Source organism: Bos mutus, chromosome X (assembly GCF_027580195.1).
Source record: "Bos mutus isolate GX-2022 chromosome X, NWIPB_WYAK_1.1, whole genome shotgun sequence".
NCBI lineage: Eukaryota > Metazoa > Chordata > Mammalia > Artiodactyla > Bovidae > Bos > Bos mutus.
Window position 1 is genome coordinate 36,376,289 of NC_091646.1, and position 26,651 is coordinate 36,402,939.

The 26,651-nt window shown below is 38.4% G+C and overlaps 1 pseudogene; it reads left to right on the forward strand.

The window, feature by feature from the left end:
• The first annotated feature begins 2,297 nt into the window (after positions 1 to 2,297).
• LOC102282168 (hepatoma-derived growth factor-related protein 3 pseudogene) lies at positions 2,298 to 3,005 on the forward strand (annotated as a pseudogene).
• The last annotated feature ends 23,646 nt before the right edge of the window (positions 3,006 to 26,651 follow it).

Here is a 26,651-nt window from a genome sequence, read left to right on the forward strand (position 1 = left end):
TAATGAGCTACTGTGACATGTAACAGTTCAGCCCTCTCTCTCTCTCCCTTTCTCTCTCTGTCTCCCAGCTCAGCATAGCTCCTCAGATCTATCAGGAAAAAAAGAAAGGAAGGCAGGAAGATGATAAGTGTTGGCAAGAATATGGAGAAATTGGATTCCTTTTGCATTGCTGGGGGACATGTATAATGGAACAGGTACTATGGAAAATGGTACAACAATTCTTAAAAAATACTAAACATAGAATTATATGATCCAACAATTCCACTTCTGGATATATACCCCAAAGAAGTGAAAGAGAAATTCTCATGTTTATATAATATAGCATCATTATTCACAATAGCCAAAAGGTAGAAACAACTCTGGTGTCCCTCAACAGCTGAACAGATATGCAAATATGTTGTTATATACATAAAATGAATTATTGTTCAAATTTAAAAATGAATAGAAAATTTTGACAGGTTACATGTGTCAATCTTGAAGACATTATACAAAGTGAAATAAACCATTAAAAAACACAAATATTGTATGATTTCCATACTATGAATTTCCCAGAGTAGTTAAATTCATATAGACAAAAAGTAGAATAGTAGTAACAAGGGAGTGAGGGTGAGGGAAATAGATGATTATTATTTAATTGGCACATAATTAATTTCAGTTTGTGGTGAGAAAAATGTTCTGGAGATAAATAGTGGTGATGGTTGCACAATAATGTGGATATAATTAATGTCACTGAACTGTACACTTAAAAATGATTACAATGGTAAACTTTATGCCATGTATATTTTACTACAATAACAAATAACATATGACAAAAATAATACAATACTGAGGGATAAACTTACCCATGTAGATGAAAGAATTGTACACTGAAAACAACAAAATGTTGCTGAAAGAAATGAAACAACATATAAATAAACGGAAAAGTATCCTGTGTTAATGTGTATTTTACCACAGTTAAAAAATACTCAACATTATGAAAGACTTAATAAGATTAAACCAATCAGGATACAATAATATATGGTATGGTAAAAAGACAATACCAAAATCTTACTGGCTTAAAAACAGTAGTTTGTTTCTGCATTATGTTATATTCCCTATATGTCTGCTCTTTTGCTCCACAGGTCTTCACTCAGAGACACAGTCTGACCAAATCTCCACTATCTGGAAGGTTGTCATTTACTTTAACTGACATGGTGAGTTATGAGGGAGAACAAGACAAACATTTTTAAGACTGCTGTTTGGAAATGACACTCATAACTTCTGCTCACATTTTGTTGCCTGCTCAAGGCAATTCTAATGGCCACACCTATTTTCAAAGAGGAAGGGAAGTCCAACTTTCAATTACACCTTGAAAGGGAAAATAATTAGAAATACTAGTGAGTAACTATAATGTCTTCGACAAAAATAAAATAAAATTATCCTCACATTTGCTGTAGTTACCACATTGTTGTTGTTACTAAGCATTTCATACAAATAATCTCCCTTGAACCTAAGAATAACACATTACTTTTGCTGTACATAGAAAAACACTGCAGCTAATAAAAGTTAAAATGTCTGTTCAAAATTACAAAGGAATGATAATATAAGACCTTGTAAAGAATACTGGCAGGAAGCATAGGAAAGATATTAAGACACCAAGGGGAATGTCAGAAGTTTTCACATCATGCCACATACATAGCCATTCATTTATAAAGATGGGCCATATGGTCCAAATCAAGAGAGAATAAAATGGGCTGTTCATTCCTGGTGGGACGAGGTAGACTGATGCTAGACATACAGAAAATGTTCTCAAAGTGCAGTTAAGAGGCAAAGCACATACTCTCTACTAATTATACACTACCTTCCACATGTTAATTTTGAGAAAATGACACTACTGACTGAAAATTGTACTGAAAAGGCTTTCAGAACCAGAAATCCAGTTAAGATAAGGACAGTTAAGGCTGCTACACCTCAGGACAACATCACCAAAGTGTTCAAAACATCTATGAGGGAATTAGTACCAGAAATAGGCATTTTTTCTGAAATATTAAAATTTATGGGCAGCGTGGTGGTGGCAGGGACCTCGGCCTGGGCAAGAGCCGAGAGCCTGGGGACTCCCCTCTCCCGCTGCCGGGTGGTGATTTGCTGGGCTTGCTGAGCCCCCCTAACCAACCCCTAGCCTCAGCCACCACCTTGATGCTTCCCCTTATCTGAGTGGCCCCTTGTCCGCCCACCTGCCCAGTTCAAGGCCTGCTGTGGGGGCAGCATCCTGGAATCTTTTTGGCACCCAAGAACGACCAGGAAGGGGAGCGGCCAGGATGGCGGGTCCACAGCCCCATGAGTACAAGGCAGGCGACCTGGTCTTCGCCAAGATGAAGGGCTACCTGCACTAACCCACTGGGATTGATGAACTCCCAGAGGGAGCTGTGAAGCCTCCAGGCAGTAAGTACCCTATCTTCTTTTTGGCACCTACAAAACTGCTTTTCTAGGTCCCAAACAGCTCTTCCCTTACAAGGAATACAAAGAAGTTTGGAAAATCAAACAAATGTAAAGAATTTAATGAAGGATTGTGGGAAATAGAAAATAACCCAGGAGTAAAGTTTACTGGATATCAGGCAATTCAGCCACAGAGCTCTTCAGAAACTGAGGGAGAAGGTGGGAATACCACTGACACAAGCAGTGAGGAAGAAGGCGACAGAGTAGAGGAATATGGAAAAGGCAAAAAAAGAGTGAAAAAGCAGGCTCAAAGCAGAAAAAGTCATACACTTCAAAGAAATCCTCTAAACAGTCCCAAAAATCTCCAGGAGACGAAGATGACAAGGACTGCAAAGAAGAAGAAAATAAAAGCAGCTCTGAGGGTGGAGATGCCAGCAACGACACAAGAAACACAACTTCAGACTTGCAAAAAACAAGTGAAGGGATCTAACTACCATAATGAATGCTGCATACTAAGAAAACCACAAGAAGGTTATATGTTTGGTTATTCAATATTCTCGGATTTGATATGAACCAACACATAGTCCTTGTTGTCACTGACAGAACACCAGTTTGTATGTACATTATTCACATTCCTCTCTGATGTGTTTGGGGGGAAAAAAACATTTTAGCCATTTTTTAAGGTTATTGACTTAATTTCATCTTATTTGGTTGCATGAAGTTGCCCTTAACCACTAAGGATTATCAAGATCTTTGCAAAAGCTCATACAAGTCTAGGATCCTTTATCAAGGCAGTTATGTTCATCATTCTCCTGCCTTTTACTCCATCATCACCAAACATTCAGTTAAATATAAATTAGCATTTTTTTTAAAAGGACCACTCAGGAGGGCAGTCCTAAGATGGCAGAGGAATAGGACTGGAAGACCACTTTCTCCCCAACAAATTCATCGAAAAAACATTTGAACGCTGAGCAAATTCCACAAAACAACTTCTGAATGCTGGCAGAGGACATCAGGCACCCAGAAAGGCAGCCCATTATCTTTGAAAGGAGGTAGGACAAAATATAAAAAATAAAAATAGAGACAAAGGAGGTAGGGATGGATCTCCGTCCTAGGAAGGGAGTCTTAAAAAAGAGAGAAGTTTCCAAACACCAGGAAACACTCTCTCTGGTGGGTCTGTGGCCTTGGAATCTCAGACGGCAAAATACCTGGGAGGAAAAATAAATAATTAAAACCCACAGATTACGTGCCTAACACCAACTTCCAGCAGAGCAGCAGCCTAGACACTCACATCCCCACTAGCAAGCCGGGGCTGGACAGGGAGGCATGGGCTGCATTGCTTAGGGTAAGGACAGGGCCTGAATGCCCTGAGGGCAATCTGAGGGAACTAGCTTGAGATGGCAACCCAGACTGTGGGATAGCTATTCTGTGAAAAGCCCCAACCTAAGACACCACCAGGCCTACTCACAGAACAAAGGATTGAGCAGAGGTAGCCAGCTGTGGACTGGCCCATCCCCCACCAGAGACAGGGAGGGTAAAGCAGCCAGAGCCTGAAGGGGGCAATTGTGGCACCAGAGAGGCATCCTATACCAAACTTCAAGCAGACTTCATTGCTAACCAAGACTTCTTTGGATTCTGGATGGTCGGCATCTGCCGGGAGGGTCACAGCCAGAGATCAGCTCCCCAGAAGAGACACATGGCATACCTGAGAAGGCGCGCCCGTTGTACACCCAGAAAACCAAGCGGCTAGGACGGGGAAGGCGATAAGTCGCAGCCTTCAACTGGGGGCAACTGTGCTCACCAAGCACCTGGTCACCTGAGCTGCTGGGACCTGGGAAGGGCACAAAATGCAGCCCCAACCAAGTCTGTGGCTTTGCAGAGTACCCGAGAACCTGAACTTGAGAGGCTTAGACCTGGGGAGTGCATACAACCCAGGGCCAACATCAGACAGTTCCCAGCAGAGCAACCTAGAGCCTGAAGAGTGTAGACTGGGAAAGCACACATGCCGTGATGGGGGCAAACCCAGTGTGGCTGAATCACAGTGAGCACATGCCAGTGACATTTGTTTGCAGTATTCCTCCCTCCTCACAGCACAACTGAACAAGTGAGCCTAAAAAAAGTGACCATCACCGCCCTCCTTGTGTCAGGGCAGAAATTAGACATTGAAGAGACCAGCAAACAGAAGAAGCTAAAATAAACAGAAGGAACAGCTTTGGAAGTGACAGGTGCAATAGATTAAAACCCTGTACTTAGCACCAACTACACAGGAAGGGGCCTATAGACCTTGAGAAGTACAAGCTGAACCAAGGATCTATCTGAAAATGAACCGACCCACACACATTGTCCACAACAGCTCCAGAGAAAGTCTTAGATATATTTTTACTATTATCATTTCTTAAATTAAAAAATATATATATATTGTTAAGTCCCCTATTACTCCTTTAATTTCCATTTTTATAATCTACTATTACCTGGCAAAAAAAACCCTATTTTTAAAGCAAACTTCATATATATATTTTTATAATTTTTGTGACTTTTTTTAATATTGTATTTTTGAGAATCTAACCTCTCCTCTAGGTATTTAACTTCTGCTTTTCAGTTTTTGTTATGAACTTTGTACTTTTAAGAACCCTATCTTCAGTACCCATTTTTACTTGGGAGTGAAATCACTGGCATGATTGCTCTCTCCCCTTTTTGACTATCCTTTCTCTCCACCAGGCCGCCTCTATCTCCCACCTCCCCCTTTTCTTCTCTACCCAACTCTGTGAATCTCTTTGTGTGTTCTGGGCTGTGGAGAACACTTAGGGAACTGATTACTAGCTGGATCTGTCTCTCTCCATTTGATTCCCCCTTTTATCCTCCTGGCCACCACTATCTCTTTCCTCCCTCTTCTCTTCTCTGTGTAACTCTGTGAACATCTCTGAGGGATCCAGACTGTGAGAGCACATAGGGAAGTGATTACTAGCTAGGTTTCTCACTCCTCTTTTGATTCACCCTCTTTTCCTCCTGATCATCTCTATCTCCCTCCTCCCTTTACTCTTCTCCATGTAACTCTGTGTACCTCTCTGTGTGTCCCTAACTGTGGAGAAAATTTTCATCATTAACCTAGATGTTTTATCATCAGTGCTGTATAGATGGAGAAGTCTTGAGGCTACTGAAGAATAAGACTGAAAACCAAAGGCAGGAGGCTTAAGTCCAAATCCTGAGAACACCTGAGAAATCCTGAATCCAGGGAACATTAATCGACAGGCGCTCATCAAATGCCTCCATACCTACACTGAAACCAGGCACCACCCAAGGGCCAACAAGTTCCAAAACAAGACATACCACGCAAATTCTCCAGCAACACAGGAACATAGCTCCGAGCTTTAATATACAGGCTGCCCAAAGTCACATCAAACCCACAGACATCTCAAAACTCATTACTGGACACTTCATTGCACCCCAGAGAGAAGAAATCCAGCTCCACCCACCAGAACACTGACACAAGCTTTCCTAATCAGGAAACCTTGACAAGCCACCCATACAACCCCACCCACAGTGAGGAACTTCCACAATAAAGAGGAACAACATTGCCAGAATACAGAAAGGCCACCCCAAATACAGTAATATAAACAAGATGAAAAGGCAGAGAAATACCCAGCAGGGAAAGGAACAGGATAAATGCCCACCAAACCAAACAAAAGAGGAAGAGATACGGAATCTACCTGATAAAGAATTCCGAATGTTGATAGTGAAAATGATCCAAAACCTTGAAAACAAATTGTAGTTACAGATGGCCTGGAAACAAGGATTGAGAAGATGCAAGAAAGGTTTAACAAGGACCTAGAAGAAATTTTTAAAAAGTCAATATATAATGAATAATGCAATAAATGAGATAAAAAACACTCTGGAAGGAACCAACAATAGAATAATGGAGGCAGAGGATAGGATAAGTGAGGAAGAAGAGAGAATGGTAGAAATAAATGAAACAGAGAGGAAAAAAGAAATAAAAGCAATGAGGAAAAACGGAGAGACCTCCAGGACAATGTTAAATGGCCTAACATTCGAATTATATGAGTCCCAGAAGACAAAAAGAAAGACCACGAGAAAATACTTGAGGAGATAACAGTTGAAAACTTCCCAAAAATGGGGAAAGAAATAACCCCAAAGTCCAAGAAACCCAGAAAGTCCCAAACAGGATAAACCAAAGGTGAAACACTCCAATACCCATATTAATAAAATTAAGTAAAATCAAACAAAGAGAACAAATATTAAAAACAGCAAGGGGAAAACAACAAATAACACACAAGGGGATTCCCATAAGGATAAGAGCTGATCATTCAATAGAAACTCTCCAGGCCAGAAGGGAATGGCAGGACATATTTAAAGTGATGAAAGAAAATAATCAACAGCCCAGATTATTGTACCCACCAAGGATCTCATTCAAATATGTAGGAGAAATCAAAAGCTTTACAGACAAGCAAAAGCTGAGAGAATTCAGCAACACCAAACCAGCTCTTCAACAAATGCTAAAGGATCTTCTCTAGACAGGAAATGCAGAAAGGGTATATAAACTTGAACCCAAAACAGTAATGTAAATGGCAATGGGAACATATTTATCAATAATTACCTTAAATGTAAATGGATTGAATGCCCCAACCAAAAGACAAAAACTGGCTGAATGGATACAAAAACAAGACCCCTAAATATGTTGTCTACAAGAGACCCATTTCGAAACAGGGGACACATACAGACTGAAAATGAAGTACTGGAAAAAGATATTCCAAGAAAATAGAGACCAAAAGAAAGTAGGAGTAGCAATACTCATATCAGATAAAATAGACTTTAGAACAAAGGCTGTGAAAAGAGACAAAGAAGGACACTACATATGATCAAAGGATCAATCCAAGAAGATTTACAATTATAAATATATATGCACCCAACATAGGACCACCACAATATGTAAGACAAATGCTAACAAGTATGAAATGGGAAATTAACAATAACACAATAATAGTGGGAGACTTTAATACCCCACTCACACCTATGAATAGATCAACTAAACAGAAAATTAACAAGGAAACACAAACTTTAAATGATACAATAGACCAGTCAGACCTAAGTGATCTATAGGACATTTCAACCCAAAACAATGAATTTCACCTTTTTCTCAAGCATACATGGAACCTTCTGCAGGATAGATCATATCATGGGCCATAAATCTAGCCTTGGTAAATTCAAAAGAATTGAAATCATTCCAAGCATCTTTTCTGACGACAACACAATAAGATTAGATCTCAGTTACAGGAGAAAATCTATTAAAAATTCCAACATACGAAGGCTGAACAACACGCTGCTGAATAACCAATAAATCACAGAAGAAATCAAGAAAGAAATTAAAATATGCATAGAAACGAATGGAAATGAAAATACCAACACAAAACATGTGGGACACTGTAAAACCAGTGCTGAGGGGAAGGTTCACCTGAGAAGGCAATGGCATCCCTCTCCAGTACTCTTGCCTGGAAAATCCCATGGATGGAGGAATCTCATAGGCTGCAGTCCATGAGGTCGCTAAGAGTCGAACACAACTGAGTGACTTCACTTTCACTTTTCACTTTCCACTTTCATACATTGGAGAAGGAAATGGCAACCCACTCCAGTGTTCTTGCCTGGAGAATCCCAGGGACGGGGGAGCCTGGTGGGCTGCTGTCTATGGGGTTACACAGAATCGGACACAACTGAAGCGACTTAGCAGCAGCAGCAGCAGCAGCAGCAAGGGGAAGGTTCATAGCCATACAGGCCTACCTCAAGAAACAAGAAAAAAAGTCAAATAAATAACCTAACTCTACACCTAAAGCAACTAGAACAGGAAGAAATGAAGAACCCCAGGGTTAGTAGAAGGAAAGAAATCTTAAAAATTAGGGCAGAAATAAATGCAAAAGAAACAAAAGAGACCATAGAAAAAATCAACAAAGCCAAAAGCTGGTTCTTTGAGAAGATAAATAAAATTGACAAATCACTAGCCAGACTCATCAAGAAACAAAGGGAGAAAAATCAAATCAACAAAATTAGAAATGAAAATGGAAAGATCACAGCAGACAACACAGAAATACAAAGGATAATAAGAGACTATTATCCGCAACTATATGCCAATAAATGGACAACTTGGAAGAAATGGACAAATTCTTAGAAAAGTACAGCTTTCCAAAACTGAACCAGAAAGAAATGGAAAATTTTAACAGACACATCACAAGAACAGAAACTGAAACTGTAATCAGAAATCTTCCAGCAAACAAAAGCCCAGGTCCAGATGGCTTCACAGCTGAATTCTACCAGAAATGTAGAGAAGAGCTAACACCTATCCTACTCAAACTCTTCCAGAAAATTGCAGAGGAAGGTAAACGTCCAAACTCATTCTATGAGGCCACCATCACCCTAATACCAAAACCTGACAAAGATGCCACCAAAAAAGAAAACTGCTGGCCAATATCACTGATGAACACAGATGCAAAAATCCTAAACAAAATTCTAGCAAACAGAATCCAACAACATATTAAAAAGATCATATATCATGATCAAGTGGGCTTTATCCCAGGAATGCAAGGATTCTTCAATGTTTGCAAATCAATCAATGTGATACACAACATTAACAAATTGAAAGAGAAAAACCATATGATTATCTCAATAGATGCAGAGAAACCTATGACAAAATTTAACATCCATTTATGATAAAAACTCTCCAGAAAGCAGAAATAGAAGGAACATACCTCAACATAATAAAAGCTATATATGACAAACCCACAACAAACATTATCCTCAATGGTGAAACATTGAAAGCATTTCCCCTAAAGTCAGGAACAAGACAAGGGTGCCCACTTTAACCACTACTATTCAACATTGTTTTGGAAATTTTGGCCACAGCAATCAGAGCAGAAAAAGAAATAAAAGGAATCCAAATTGGAAAAGAAGAAGTAAAACTCTCACTGTTTACAGATGACATGATCCTCTATGCCGGGGGCCAGCGTGAGGAGCTCTGTCTGTGGCAAAGGTCATGAGGAAGGAGGCTCAACATACACAAAGGCGGGATCGAGCCTCAGGAGTCGCCCTGGAAATTCTCGAGCATCTACCCCCATAACCAGAGCCTGCCTACTTTACTACTTTGTGCTCTCACCTACACCTCTGACTTTACTGAGGGCTGTCCCCCACCACCTCTTTCAGAGAAGGAGTTAACTTAGAGCTCCAGTTGATAATAATTCCTGGGCATGACAGGAGTGTTCCAAACTTACAAACTCCTCTGAAGGTTCTCTAGCCTGCCTGACAAGCTTGTCTGGCCACATCTGATTGCTCACAGCCTCCCAACTGTGAGAGGCACGAGATGCTTTAAACCTTCTAAAAACAGGTTCTTCAGAGAAGTTAGAAAACTATTAGTATAGTATAGTGGGGTGATTAGAAATTGTATTGGTGAAGGGTTTTTCATTTTTTGAGCCAATGTTTGCTGCTAAGTCTCCACATCCCCTGCCCTTATACACATTAATGAATATATAGAAGAAATAAGTATTAACCTTCGATATTAATCACGTTAGACCTTAGGCTAAGTAAATTCTTTCCTTAATTAAAACTCACTACACCCTCACTCTATAGGAATGTAACTTTATTTGGGTGGTGTCTGTTTTAAGAATAATCACCCCTGGAGAAATAAGTGTTGACTGACCGCTGTCACAAGGAGAGGGTCATAAATTGTCAGCAGGCCCCCTGGCCAGAAGATGATGTAACACCCCTAAGACCTCTGTATATATCTGTATGAAGCACCTGACTTTAATAAAAGTCAGGACTGCTGACCCCGCATGACTTTTGTATAACATCTCAGTGTATAAAAACAGACCCTGGAAAATAAAGAATTGGGATCAGTTCCTCGAAATACTGGTCTCCTCATGTCATTCTTTCTCTCAAACTCTGGCTGAGTTTCCATCTGGAGCGCAGAGGCCCGCCAAGCTTACTAATTTTGCCTGGGCTTCTAAGATCCGACCGGGGAGGCCTCAGTGTCTCCTCTCCTTCGGGAGAATGGAAGGATGCCTGTGGCCTACGTAAGTGGTGCAAACTTCTTGTCTTGAAGTTTTATTGGTTTTCCGCATAAAGCAAGCTACTCAGCCTCTTTTCTCCACTGAATTTTCTCACTGAGCTATCCTTATTCTATTACTCTTGATATCTGTAATTAATATCTAATTAAAGCCAGTGTATTCGCCGAAGCCGTCTCTCCTTCGAATTTCCCTGGATCCACTGGGGCTGGACCCCGGCACCTCTACAGAGAAAACCCTAAAGACTCCACCAGAAAATTACTAGAGCTAATCAATGAATATAGTAAAATTGCAGGATATAAAATCAACACACATAAATCCCTTGCATTCCTATACACTAATAATGAGAAAATAGAAAGAGAAATTAAGGAAACAAATCCATTCACCATTGCAATGAAAAGAATAAAATACTTAGGAATATGTCTACCTAAAGAAACAAAAGACCTGTGTATAGAAAACTATAAAACACTGGTGAAATAAATCAGAGGACACAAATAGATGGAGAAATATACCGTGCTCATGGATCAGAAGAATCAATATAGTGAAAATGAGTATACTACCCAAAGAAATATTTAGATTTAGTGAAATCCCTATCAAGCTGCTGCTGCTGCTAAGTCGCTTCAGTCATGTCCAACTCTGTGCAACCCCACAGATGGCAGCCCACCAGGATACCCAGTCCCTGGGATTCTCCAGGCAAGAACACTGGAGTGGGTTGCCATTTCCTTCTCCAGTGCATAAAAATGAAAAGTGAGAGTTAAGTCGCTCAGTTGTATCTGACTCTTAGCGACCCCATGGACTGCAGCCCACCAGACTCCTCTATCCATGGGATTTTCCAGGCAAGAGTACTGGAGTGGGGTGCTATTGCCTTCTCCCCACTATGAAGCTACCAACGGTATTTTTCACAGAACTAGAACAAATAATTTCACAATTTTCATGGAAATACAAAAAACCTTGAAGAGCCAAAGCAATCTTGAGAAAGAAGAATGGAACTGGAGGAATCAACCTGCCTGACTTTAGGCTCTACTACAAAGCCACAGTCATCAAGACAGTATGGTACTGGCACAAAGCCAAAAATATACATCAATAGAACAAAGTAGAAAGCCCAGAGATAAACCCACACACTTATGGACACTATCTTTGACAAAGAATGCAAGCGTATACAATGGAGAAAAGACAATCTCTTTAACAAGTGGTGCTGGGAAAACTGGGCAACCACTTGTAAAAGAATGAAACTAGATCAGTTTTTAACTACATAAACAAAAATAAACTCAAGTTGGATTAAAGATTTAAACGTAAGACCAGAAACTATAAAACTCCTAGAGGAGAATATATGCAAAACACTCTCTGACATAAATCACAGCAGGATCCTCTATGACCCACCTCCCAGGATATTGGAAATAAAAGCAAAAATAAACAAATGGGACCTAATTAACCTTAAAAGCTTCTGCACATCAAAGGAAACTATTAGCAAGGTGAAAAGACAGCCTTCAGAATGGGAGAAAATAATAGCAAATGAAGCAACTGACAACGAATTAATCTCAAAAATATACAAGCAACTCCTGCAGCTCAATTCTGGAAAAATAAATGACCAAATCAAAAAGTGGGCCAAAGAACTAAATAGACATTTCTCCAAAGAAGACATACAGATGGCTAACAAACATGAAAAGATGGTCATCATCACTCATTATCAGAGAAATGCAAATCAAAACCACAATGAAGTTCCATTTCACACCAGTCAGAATGGTTGCTACACAAAGGTCTACAAGCAATAAATGCTGGAGAGGGTGTGGAGAAAAGGGAACCCTCTTACACTGTTGGTGGGAATGCAAACTAGTACAGCCACTATGGAGAACAGTGTGGAGATTCCTTAAAAAACTGGAAATAGAACTGCCATATGACCCAGCAATCCCTCTGCTGGGCATACACACTGAGGAAACCAGAATTGAAGGAGACACGTGTACTGCAATGTTCATCACAGCATTGTTTTTAATAGCCAGGACATAGAAGCAACCTAGATGTCCATCAGCAGATGAATGGATAAGAAAGCAGTGGTACATATACACAATGGAGTATTACTCAGCCATTAAAAAGAATACATTTGAATCAGTTCTAATGAGGTGGATGAAACTGGAGCCTATTATACAGAGTGAATTAAGCCAGAAAGAAAAACACCAGTACAGTATACTAACACATATATATGGAATTTAGAAAGATGGGAATGATAACCCTGTATGCAAGACAGCAAAAGAGACACAGATGTATAGAACAGTCTTTTGGACTCTGAGGGAGAGGACGAGGGCATGATGATATGAGAGAATTTCATTGTAACATGTAAATTATCACATGTAAAATGAATTGCTAGTCCAGGTTTGATGCATGATACATCATGCTCGGGACTGGTTCACTGGGATGACCCAGAGGGATGGGATGGGGAACACATGTACACCCATGGTGGATTCATGTCAATGTGTGGCAAAACCAATACAATATTGTAAAGTAAAAATAAATAAATAAATATAATTGGAAAAAAAAATCCTGAGACCACGTCAGTTATAAAAAATAAATAAATAAATAAAAAGACCACTCAACATAATGCTTAAGGGATTTCTTCTCTGTGACAGAACCCAGGAACCAATTACTAGATGCATAATGTTGGCATATTGAAGGTGAACTTTAAATTGTCCTTCAGTCTTTAGGCCATGTGTACAGTTGAACCATGCTCTAAAATACCTATTCCATATTAGAAATAGCTAGTTGACAACTTATACTTCTCAAAACTCATGTTTTACATACACAAGCTCAGTTTCCATATGTGAAGTTAAATGAGTCTTTTGTGTTACTCCAAGATAAAGGCTGTGCTTTATTTTCTCCCAATGCCAATACAATTTGAGCTAATTACTCAAGCTGGATACTTTACATTTTAAAGCTGGACTCATCAGTAGCCCTATGGGAAGTAAGACAAAGCACTGACTTTTAAATATAGACTTTTAAATGATCTGTTTTTTTTTTTTTTGGAACTAGAATTAGAATAGTTAATACTCATCCACAAACCATTATTATGTGTACATTATTGCTGCAATTGTGATAATAGAAAATTTTATTTATTTTTATGCCAACTTGTATTATGAGAACACATTTAGTCAATTGGGTTTTATCAATCCTATTATGCTTGTCCTTGGAACATCTTTAGCATATTCAAGGTTTGTAGTTGAAAAGTTTACTGTAAAAAAAAATCATAAACAAAAAATGTATTGTTTTTACAGAATAAATTTATTGGAATGTGGAAAAAAAATTATGTTATGCTTCAGTGTTTCCCACTAACAATCCTAAAAGTGTTTTTTAAATTTATTTCAATATGTAATATTCAACATTACATCTATCTGTGTCTATATCAGTTCTGTTTTATTATAAAGTTCCAGCTGTCTAACTGAATGTCATTCCTTAAGATATTCCCTAAATGGAAAAATGTCCTATTTATTTTATTTCTAATAAAGGAAAACACATAAAAACTGAATGAAAATCTCATAGAAAAGATTGCTGTATAAGCAAAACAGTAATGGGCATATAGTAATAAAGTCATAGACGTTTGTCACTCAGAAAGATATTAACCCACTTAAACACCTCTGTTCTTCTGACAAACTGCTAAGGAAAAAGAAAAAGAAAAAAATAACCCTCCATCAAATTCCACACTATAGGCGGATAAGCAGAAAATCATGTATCTGAGTGACACAGATTCATGCAAGATCGATACTATAACTTTTCATTTTATGTAACATTTAATTCAAAATTTTTAATATTTCACATTATACTTTACCAAAGAAATGAATCCTTCTAAATGGATATTTACAAATCAAAATATTGCAGCTTTAAATTTTGTCACTCTTTGTTAATATGTGTGTTTCTATGTTTTTATGCCTTCTCCACATTGACAGCAATTTCTAGTTTACATTTGATCATGTATAAGGTAAATAATTTCTCTTGATTAGATATTCAGAGGCATAATTGGCTCTAAGTAAAACTATAAGAATTATCTACCTGTCTTTCTATACCTCTGTTCAACAGAGAGCTCCCCTCTCATTTGGATCAGAAACATCTTTCCACTCCATTCACTCCTCACAACCATTCATTCTTAACAGACCAACTCACATACAGATCTCATTAAGAATTCCCTGCTGAGATTTTTTAAGCTTAAGATAAAAACTATACCTTAAGCATTTGGCTCATTCATTTTTTAAAATTTGTTCACACATATATTGAGCATTTTTCTTTTAGGCCCTGTGTTAACTATTGTGAGGACAAGTATATTAATCTGATGCTACAACTAATGTGTGAGCAGGGAACAGAAGGAGAATGAGGTTTAATTGCCTCAAGGAATCAAGAAGGTGCTCCCAGAGAAAATGATATTTAATCTGGGTCTTTGATGATTAGTAAGGTTCTCTTGAACCTGGGAAAGCCATTAGGACTTAAAGCATTCTAAAATTTGCTTTAGACACTCACTGTACAGAAAGTTAAGAATGGGGCCATTTTTAAGTGTGACAGAGAGTAGATGAGGATAGGGGAGGAGTCACAGCATTCCTCAAAGGATAGCACAAATGTAGCCATATATCCTATTGGGAGATACTCCTTTGTTAAGTTATTTTAGGACAAATCTTCAGGAAGCCTGCATAGCAGTGCATTGTTAAATGGCTTTGCTTCCTATCTCTCTGGTAATTTAAATGGCACAGAGTCAAATGGAAAAAAAAATGGCGCTTTATATGAGTGCATTAAACCATACGAAGCTACAACATGATTGTTTTAGTTGACAAAAAGCATCAGATAATCTTCAAGAAAAGTTTGCATGCATGCGTGCTAAGTAACTTCAGTCATGTCTGACTCTTTGCAACCCTATGGACTGTAGCCTGCTAGGCTCCTCTGTCCATGGGATTCTTCAGGCAAGAATCACTGGACTGAGTTGCCATGCTCTCCTCCAGAGGATCTTCCTAACCTGGGGATGGAATCTGCGTCTCTTACATCTCCTGCCTTGGCAGGTGGATTCTTTACCTCTAGCGCCACGTGAGAAGTCCTAGAAAAGTTTGAAGATAAGTAAATGGGAGGGAATTCACTTCAGGAGGGGGGAAAAAGGTAACCAAACTATGTTATCTATGCTATCATTTAAGGACAAGAAACAGGACTTAGGTTGTCATTGACTGTGAATTATTCCAGAAAATAATAAAAACGAAGAACCTTACTTATTCTCATATCCCTATACTATATAGTGGGGTTCAGCTACATCTAAACTATACTAAATTTGGAAATTTCTATTGGATAACTAGAAACAGAGAAGAAAAAGATTTAAAGAAGGACATGTCAAGGAATTCAGAGGATGCAATATTCATGTGTATGTGTGTGTGTGCATGCTCAGTCATGTCCCACTCTTGGCGACCCCATGATCTGCAGACCACCAGGCTTCTTTGTCCATGAAATTTTCCAGGCAAGAATACTGGAGTGAGTTGCCATTTCCTTCCTCATAGGATCTTCCTGATCCAAGGATCAAACTCATGGCTCTTGTGTCTCCCGAATCGTCAGGCAGATGCTTTAACATTAGTGCCACCTCGGAAGCCCATATGCATGTGTATATAGAGTCAGACTTTAAAAATAACAAGAATAAAATACAATGAAAATATTTTCTCTGACATTTAGAAAAGAAGATGGTGATGACTATGAATGACCAGAGCTACAATTTAGAAAGCATCGAGTATTGGTTATGCAATTTACATATATTATTTCAGCTTTACCACATGATGAAGCTATCTTAAGATTTAATTCACAGATGTGAAAAATAGAAATGTTAGATAGTTGACATTAGCAGAAAGAATGTGACATAGGCAGGAAAAAAAAAAGGATTTTTTTTCTTATTACAGAGGAATAACCAAGTCACACCCCAACCATCCGGGATCTCTCCCCTGACAGTGGCAGCAAAGAGGTGATGGTGGCTAAAGACAAGAGGGGAATAGTCTAGTTATGTCCCAACCATCTGGAGACCCTCTCTTGACCTTGAACTTCCAATTCCTAGTGAGGCTAGGCACTTTTTGACTATCAATCCAAGTTTGGGACCTAAGTCACAGTACACAGTAACAGCATAGATCACAAGTCCCTTGAAAGTCTATGATCCGATAGATTAGGTTGGTGCTTCTAATTTCCAAGGAGTTATGAAATGGTAAAAGAGACCAAAAAGTGTGACTGGGAAAGGAGAATTCGGTCCACACAATTTGCCCATTTCTGGTCGGTCCCCAAAGGAGACATTGGGTGCCTCTTGGCATTGGCAGGTCGGTATAAACCCCCGACAGGTTTTTGCCATAAGCCATATAAGATCACCGTGGAACCACAGAGCAGGGCTCCTCACTTGCTTCACGCAGGGTGTTTCATTCATTCACACAAGCACACCTTGTGTAAAGTGTGAATAAAATAGTAAAGTACAGCAGAAAACATGTTCACTAGGAGAACAAAGAACTAGAGCTCCAAGTATCTTTACCTTGTCCTAAAGGATCCTGTACTCATCCCTAAGATGAAAGGTTGTTGCTGAACAAAAAGATGCCATGATTCTTGGCCTCTGGAGGAGAAGAATTCAATCCAGGGCTAGAGACGAGGACTGATCACTCAGGGGTTTTGTGTAATAAAGTTTTATTAAAGTAAAAAGGAGATAGAGAAAGCTTCTCACATAGGCATCAGAAGGGGGCAGAAAGAGTACCCCTTTGCAAGTCTTCAGCTGGATGTTAGTCACTAGCAGTCTGTTAATGAAAGAAAGGAATATCTTAAAACTCAGAATGGCACCAGGCCCCTCATCCATAAGATGTATTTTGGGATAATCTTGGCACCAGAACATTCATTCTGGGCCATACAAGGATTGTCTTGAATCTTGTAGAAGGGCAGATTACCATACAAATAGTTTAATTTACATAGATTAGGGGAACAATGCCTGAGTATAACATACTGGTTTGTCAAGTAGGTTCTGAGCCATTTGGCAGAACCAACTTGAAGACAGACTTTGGGGTAAATGCATAGTACATTAACATAGCTGAAGACAAACATTTCCATAAGAAAAATGCATTGGTTAACTCAAGATTTGAGAATAGTTAACTTCAGGTGAAACCAGGTGTCATTATGGCAACACAGTATTTTAAGAGAAATCTCCTTTTAAATTTGTATAGAGAAGGAAAAAAATAATGCTAGTTTGCTTCCTCCTGCCACTTAAGAGAGATAAAAATGTCTGACACTTGCAGCCTATTTCCTCCATTTGGAGACCCCTGGCCTTCCTGCCTGTTACCCTCTCACCAGGATAGGCAAGGATATGGTCAAGTGGTGGGCAGCTTATCCTGATAAAGAGGGAGCATTGTAACACAAGATAACTTCTATGGGCTACACATGCCCAGACTAGACAGGCGTATAATATCTAATAAACCCACACTCATACAAACATTATAATAAAATATATGTGTGGCTTTTCCCTCCCCATGGTGAGCATTTCTTAACAAATCAAGAGTGAAGGCATATGCAATAATAAGTTGTTACAGAACTCAGGAGAGTCAATCAAATACCAATCTCCTGTCACTCATCCATGGTCACACCTGCTTCCTCCCAGAACAACTCCTTTAACCCTATATGGGAGGGTTGGTTTTACTTTGTAGAAACAGCCCTGCCTCCCTCTGAGAGTGTTGTTGTTGCTGCTGTTCAGTTGTTAAGCTCTGTCTGACTCTTTTGACCCCATGGAATGTAGCCTGCCAAGTTCCTCTGCCCATGGAATTTTCCAGGCAAGAATAATGGAGTGGTTTTCATTTCCTTCTCCAAGGGATCTTCCTGACCCAGGGATTGAACAGCCTCTTCTGTTTGGCAGGTGGATTATTTACCACTCAGCCACCTGAGAAGCCCCTCTGAGAGAGTATCTATGCTTTAATAAACGTTGCTTTGTGCCTAAGTCCACAGTGGTAGTTTGCATTTTTTTGATTGCTATATGTATCTCAAAGACAGAGATTGTAGGTTCGGGTCACCCATTATCCTCCTCATCTGAAGCTATCTCACACAACCCATGTCAAGCCAGTAACAGAAATACATTGTATAATGAGTGACAGCTACAGAAATATGAGCCTCCTCTATTGTTATGGTCAATACTAAGTGTCATAAAAGATATCATGCTCTTAAGTCAATATTTAAAAAGCCTTCAGACATTTCTCCAAAAGAGACATACAAATGGCCAAAAGGCACATGAAAAGAGAGAGTGAGAGAGAGATTTGGTCAAAAAGTCAATTAATATCTTATGGAAAACCCAAATGAACTTTTGGGTCAACCCAATACATACACACACAGACACACACAAACACACACAGACACACACACACACATACACACACATATAAACTGAATCACTTTGCTGTACAACTAAAACTAACACAATATTGTAAATCAACTACATTTCAATTAAATTAAAAAAAAAATAAAAACCTTAGGTACAATAAAAAATTTATACTTACTGTTCCTGATTGTAAAATTAAAAAAAAAATTTAGAGCCTTTATAAGACCTGATTTTAGTAATGGTATATAAACTTATTATTGTACTTTACATTAAAAATAAATTTATGGACAAGGGTCAGTAAAATAATGGTAATGAAACCAAATTGTTTTAAATATCCTGATAAAATAATCTTTAATTTTTACTTTAGTATAGGTAACAAATCCAAACATGACTATTGTCAGTTGGCTTTTTTCCTGTTTGATTTTCCTTCACCTCCACTCCCTGCCAGCTTTTAAATGGCTCCCACGGCAGTGCTTTCAAATCTGATATGAAGTGCTGAAGTAATTTCTTCTTTTTTCAAAACTCAAATATATCTTTGTACTGCACAACTTACCCCAGACTCTTCATTTCCTAAATGTTTGTATTTCTGACTGTCTACTACAATCACATAACCCACGTAAAGATGAAATATTTTTGTATTTGTAAACCAATATTTTTATATACCTTTTGCCTGGAAGATCCCATGGACAGAGAAGTCTGCTAGGCTGCAGTCCATGGGGTCACTAGAGTCGGACACGACTGACGACTGAGCGACTTCACTTTCACTTTTCACTTTCATGCATTGGAGAAGGAAATGGCAACCCACTCCAGTGTTCTTGCCTGGAGAATCCCAGGGACGGGGAAGCCTGGTGGGCTGCCGTCTATGAGGTCGCACAGAGTCGGACACGACTGAAGTGATTTAGCAGCAGCAGCAGCCATTAACATGACTGTCTGTGTTCTGATATAGGATGTGGCAAGTAGAGTATTTATTAGAGGGATTTTACATTTGTTCAACAACTATCTTGAGGATGTTTCCACTTCCCATCTCTTCCTTCAACAAAAAACTTCAGTTGTTCCAAGCAGGAAGTAGGATAATGAAAGCATACTCACTTATCTTTGTGATCACAGCACTTATCTATGATGTTGCTTCCAAGATAGTCTTTGTGAAAGCTTTTGATCTACATCACAGGTTTAGCCAGGTTGGGAAGAAAAAAAAAACAAAAAAAAAGAGTATATAGGATCTGGTCATCTCAATCCAGATAAATAATTATTTCAAATTTTTCTTTTCTTAATAGCTGAAAAGTATTTACTTCTATAATCAAACTATGTATATGCTTTACTAATACAGAAATCAATAGAATCATAAGGCTTAATAACACATTCCAGAGGCTCTAACTTTGGTGGAATCATCATAAGAATTGAATTAATTTAGGATAAGAGAGGGAAAAAATAGCTGAAACCTTAATTCCACAAATAAAATGATAATCATTTTTAAATCTATGGTTAGCTTAAAGTCATGTAGTATATATGATAATACATGGTCAGATATTTAACTGAGTGCATGTCAAAATTTTTTTGGTTTTGGTGATAAACATATAAATATACACTCATACACAGATATTATTACAAAAACTAGGTTCTTTCAAACACTGATTGAACCCAGAATAGCACAATTTATGCCAAAGAAATACAAATTGTTAAATTTATAAAACAGCAGTTAAAATGCTCAAATACATGTATGCTTTAAGAGTTATAATTATTTTATCTTTTAGTCCCTGAAATAATTCAACATATAAATTCAAATCATGGTTAATTAAGATAATGTTATATACTTGAAATATACATTAATTTAAAAATTGGTCAGTGCTATTTTTCTTGTTCATACCTTGAGAAATCTTGTCCATTACTGCAGAAGATGAATAAAATCATAGTGATTATAAATTTCTTTGAAATGTTCCCCTACTGAAGAATGATCCAGGAAGCCAAATAGAAGGACAAAAGTAAAGCCAGACAAAGAACAATTTTACCCCTTGATCTTTCCTTGTATTTGTTCAAAAAACATATAACAAGGTAAATAGAATGCTAGTTATAGGTAAAAATGAAGCCATTTCTTGAAAAATGCCTGGGGTGGCTGGGACTAGCTCCAATTTTATTCCCTTTCCTTTACACAAAATAGATATTCTCTTCAGTAATTTCTTTTTTTCTCTTTCAGTGATCAAATTGCATAGATACCATATTTCACCAGAAAATCCATGCAATTGGTGGAGAAATAAAAGATATTCTCTCACATTGGAATAAAGAACACTTACTGGAATTTAAGAGAATAATAATACTTATTGTAATTGACATTGGAATTAGGATTAATATCTACAGAAAGTTTTACAATCACAAAGCACATTAATATATATTATTTTATTCAATTTCTCATCAAAACTGTATGGGAAAAAATGTTATTCCCAATTTGCAGATAAAGTTCAGAATTCCTGCCTCTTATGCTTGAACCTTTTTTTCTAACAGCAATTTGACTTACTTATATGATGAGTGGGCTTCCCAGGTGGCTCAGTGGGTAAAGAGTCAGCCTGCAATGCAGAAGACAGAGGAGATGCGGGTTCAACTCCTGGGTCAGGAAGATCCCCTGCAGGAGGGCACAGGAACCCACTCCAGAATTCTTGCCTGTAGAATCCCATGGACAGAGGAGCCTGGCAGGCTGTAGTCCATGGGGTCGCAAAGAATACTACACGACTGAAGCGACTGAGCACACATATGATGAGTACCAAAAGAAAACAGTTGCATTTGCAATGCAACATATTAGACATTAAAGTGCATATTTCTACAGAATCTATTAAATATCCAAATTTTGTTGTTATTTTTTATAGCATCTTCCATCTAACATACTAATTGGTAATGTCTAATAGGAACTGAGTTACTCTCTAGAGCAAGAACTACAAATATACAGCACTTCATGTACACTATTTTCTCAAACTTTTCTTTGAAGTCAAAGTATTTTGCAAAGAATTTTCCACAAATGCTCTATTATTTATTTTAACAATGAAATATCTTTTATACATCTGGCATAGAAAAGTATTGGATACACCTGCTTTGGAGAAATAAGAGCTCCTTTCTCCAGGATGAAGGTGGTAGCTGATGAAAGGACCTTTGAGAACTCCAAAGCTTGTTCACCTCTTATTTTATGTTCCTCTCATAAAATTGTGGCAGCTTTCCTAGTGCTACTATCTAGCTTAGTAGTCAAGGACTATGTTTGACAATAAATCATTTTCTAGCCCTTTTTGATATCTCTTCCTTTGCCAGGACTACAGAATCCTGAAAAAGCAAAAATAGAATAAATCTTTCTGGGAAGGTTTCACATTGTACAGCTGTAGTATACCCTACATAGAGACATACAAGTTATAAGAATTTGCCTTAATGTAATGATTTTAAATGTACCCTAGCTTAAAGTGTTTATCATTTCCTTACCAAAAATTAGAGATGGAGTGATGGAATATTATATTTTAAGCCTTTATATAAAATCAAAAGCAATTTTAATAGAAAATACTTCTTGTTTGATCATCTTTTAATTTTCATTACCAAAAAATGTGTCATGAGCACCTTGAACCTAGTCCCATCCTAGATGTGATGGGGTTTGCAAGAGCCTCTTGTACAGACAGTAACAACTCTCACAGAAATTCCAGTGACTGTACCAATGCATTCACATACTTTTAATAAGGGAAAGAGAATAAAGGTGACTGTTTTTAATAATATTTCTTACAAAGATTACAAACAAAATAATCACTAATTGTTAATCACTTTTATTCTTATTTTTTCTAAGATAAAATTAATTTTTTTCAAATAATCAGTTAAAATTTTAAAGATTTTTGTGAAAATTACTTGAATTTAACTTTGAATTTAACTGTTTTTATAATATTGATATCTGACTGGTTTTATATCCTGACATTTAAATAAACCATTTTTTAAATGGAAGGCAGCTTCCCTAACCAGTGAATTTAACTGTTTTTATAGTATTGGCATCTGACAGGTATTATATCCTCACATTTAAATAAACCATTTTTTTAAATGAAAGGCAGCTTCTCTAAACAGTGAAGTTGTATGTATAATAATCGGACCAGATATAAACATGACACAAAAAAATCTGCATTAATTTTAAGTGATCATTTCTCACTGGAGTAATTCTCCATGTAAAAATTGGGGCAATCTATTGAACAGCCTAACAAAAGGTGAAAGCATCAATTTATAAGCACTCTGGACTTTAATGAGACAAAAGGGAGTTATATTACAATGAAAGTATTGATTGCCTGACATTTTGCAACAGGCAGATCCTAGACATATAGAGTAACATAGTAAAACAATGGGTGGCGAAAACATTTTTAAATGATTATTAAACAGTTTCTGGACTACTCTCAGTTCAGTTCAGTCGCTCAGTCGTGTCCGATTCTTTGCGACCCCATGAATCGCAGCACGCCAGGCCTCCGTGTCCATCACCAACTCCCGTAGTTCACTCAGACGCACGTCCATTGAGTCAGTGATGCCATCCAGCCATCTCATCCTCTGTGGTCCCCTTCTCCTCCTGCCCCCAATCCCTCCCAGCATCAGAGTCTTTTCCAATGAGTCAACTCTTTGCATGAGGTGGCCAAAGTACTGGAGTTTCAGCTTTAGCATCATTCCTTCCAAAGAACGCATAGGGCTGATCTCCTTCAGAATGGAGTGGTTGGATCTCCTTGCAGTCCAAGGGACTCTCAAGAGTCTTCTCCATACCACAGTTCAAAAGCTGCAACTCTTCAGCGCTCAGCCTTCTTCACAGTCCAACTCTCACATCCATATCTGACCACTGGAAAAACCATAGCCTTGACTAGACAGACCTTTGTTGGTAAAGTAATGTCTCTGCTTTTCAACATGCTATCTAGGTTGGTCATAACTTTCCTTCCAAGGAGTAAGCGTCTTTTACTTTCATGGCTGAAATCACCGTCTGCAGTGATTTTGGAGCCCCCCAAAATAAAGTCTGACACTGTTTCCACTGTTTCCCCATCTATTTCCCATGAAGTGATGGGACCAGATGCCATGATCTTTGTCTTCTGAATGTTGAGCTTTAAGCCAACTTTTTCACTCTCCACTTTCACTTTCATCAAGAAGCTTTTTAGTTCCTCTTCACTTTCTGCCATGTGGGTGGTGTCATCTGCATATCTGAGATTATTGATATTTCTTTCTTCCGGTAATCTTGATTCCAGCTTGTGTTTCTTCCAGTCCAGCATTTCTCATGATATACTCTGCATATAAGTTAAATAAGCAGGGTGGCAATATACAGCCTTGACGTACTCCTTTTCCTATTAGGAACGAGTCTGTTGTTCCATGTCCAGTTCTAACTGTTGCTTCCTGACCTGCATACAAATTTCTCAAGAGGCACATCAGGTGGTCTGGTATTCCCATCTCTTTCAGAATTTTCCACAGTTGATTGTGATCCACACAAAGGCTTTGGCATAGTTCATAAAGCAGAAATAGATGTTTTTCTGGAACTCCCTCCTTTTTTGATGATCCAGCGGGTATTGGCAATTTGGTCTCTGGTTCCTCTGCCTTTTCTAAAACCAGCTTGAACATCTGGAAATTCACAGTTCCCATATTGCTGAAGCCTACTCTAGTGCTACTCAAAGTCCCCAGGGTCTCTTTGATTTATATAGTTACTTATGTGTACCTCAAACCTGAGATGGACTGGTTGCTAGAGCAAAGCCCCTTTATGGCCTCATTCTGGTTATATCTACTTCTCCAGTACTGGAACAGCAATGGCTGCAAAACAAGCATTTCTGCTATAAGCAATACATGTAGTATAAGTGAACTTCACAGTCTGCAAAAGCAGTCAATGAAAATAAATGGTGCTGTGAGGGAAAATATATTTGAGCAGTCCACTCAAGCTCTATGTAATTTTGGAAAGCAATTTTTTAAATCCTAATAATAGCAGTGATTACATAAATGTACATTAAACTACTAAATGAAGAATTAAACCAAATAATGTAAGATTTTTATCTTGAGAGAAAAATGTAATGATAGCTTGATGGAAAAGTTGTGAGGGGAGTTGGAATTCTTGTAACAAGATTAAAATGCATGAAACTGTAGAAAATACTTGCAATAAGCACTTCCAAAACAAGGTATATGGCCATATTGAGCTTAGAGGCAGATGCTATCAAGAATGGACATTGTATGTAGTACAGTTTGTTTCTGTAATTTGTCATGTTAGGCTGTGATAGTGTACTGTTAATCTGTTGTTAACATGATGGCACAGACCATTAACAATCTAGGAAAAATCATGAAACAATGGAAGGAGTGTCCATCCAAAAAGAGCCATAAATGTGGCTATGTGACATGCTTTGGCAAATAAAATATGTTGATGCTTACTTTCTACCCTGTTCCTTCCCTGTTATAGTAATTGTACTGTATATCTTGACATACAGTTGACTTAAGCAATCTGGAATGCAAAGTCAATACACAGAGGACAAAATGCTTCATGGGGTTGCCTGAACCCATAAGAGAACAGGTCTGAGCAATGAAAAAACTTTGTCTTTTAAGCTACTGAGATCAAGATTTGTTTGTTTGTTTGTTTGTTTTACCACAGCATAACCCATCATTTTCTAATAAAGCAAGGGAGTTTCAGGGAAATTTGGAAATAGTTCCTAAAAGAGGCAGTGATTAACATTTCCAGGAAAAGTCTTTTTCCTCACAATGAGAGTGTTCCACCTTAGATTTTCCACCTATTTGCAATTAACTGCACCTAGATGTGTTGGTCAACCACAGAACTCAGGGTCCACACAAATGTAGGCTTTATGGCATCACACAAAAAGAGCCAATTTCTTCTCCTCTGGAATATTACCTCTGCTATGACTTCAAGGAAATGTCACATTCACAAATATAATAACTGTAATGACATCCTAACTCTTGTGTCTTCCATCATTTTCCCTTTCATAGGAGTAGCAATGTTTTTCACAACTGGCTAATCTATACTTGCTCTCCAGGAGCTGGAAAGACATCTCAACTAGTCCCTATTGCTTTCATTGCTCTCCTCAAATCTGGGTGAAGCCCCCACATCACCAGCTTTTTAAACTGTGCTCAACCTGAGGACCTGCATTTAATTTGTGGAGTGGCATCAGACCTCAAAATTATATGTTAATTAATAGGATTTTCAAACTACTGATAATTGCAAAAATATTATTTACTTTGAATATTCTGCTGCTGCTGCTAAGTCGCTTCAGTCGTGTCCAACTCTGTGCGACCCCATAGACGGCAGCCCACCAGGCTTCCCCATCCCTGAGATTCTCCAGGCAAGAATACTGGAGTGGCTTGCCATTTCCTTCTCCAATGCATGAAAGTAAAAAGTGAAAGTGAAGGTGCTCAGTCGTGTCCGACTCTTAGCGACCCCATGGACTACAGCCTACGAGGCCCCTCCATCCATGGATTTCCAGGCAAGAATACTGGAGTGGGGTGCCATTGCCTTCTCCGTTGAATATTCTAGTAAATACCTAAGTTTTCTCTTTGCTATATAGTCACAGTTGGTAACCTAGTACAGTTTGTTTAATACTATTCAAAGGATGAAGGGACTGACAGCAATCAATGCTATGTATTCAACAAAGGAAGGAAATTGGATTAGACAAATTTAGCAACATATTTGGAGAAGGCAATGGCACCCCACTCCAGTACTCTTGCCTGAAAAAATCCCATGGACGGAGCAGCCTGGAAGGCTGCAGTCCATGGGGTCGCTGAGGGTCTGACACGACTGAGTGACTTCACTTTCACTTTTCACTTTCATGCACTGGAGAAGGAAACAGCAGCCCACTCCAGTGTTCTTGCCTGGAGAATCCCAGGGATGGGGGAGC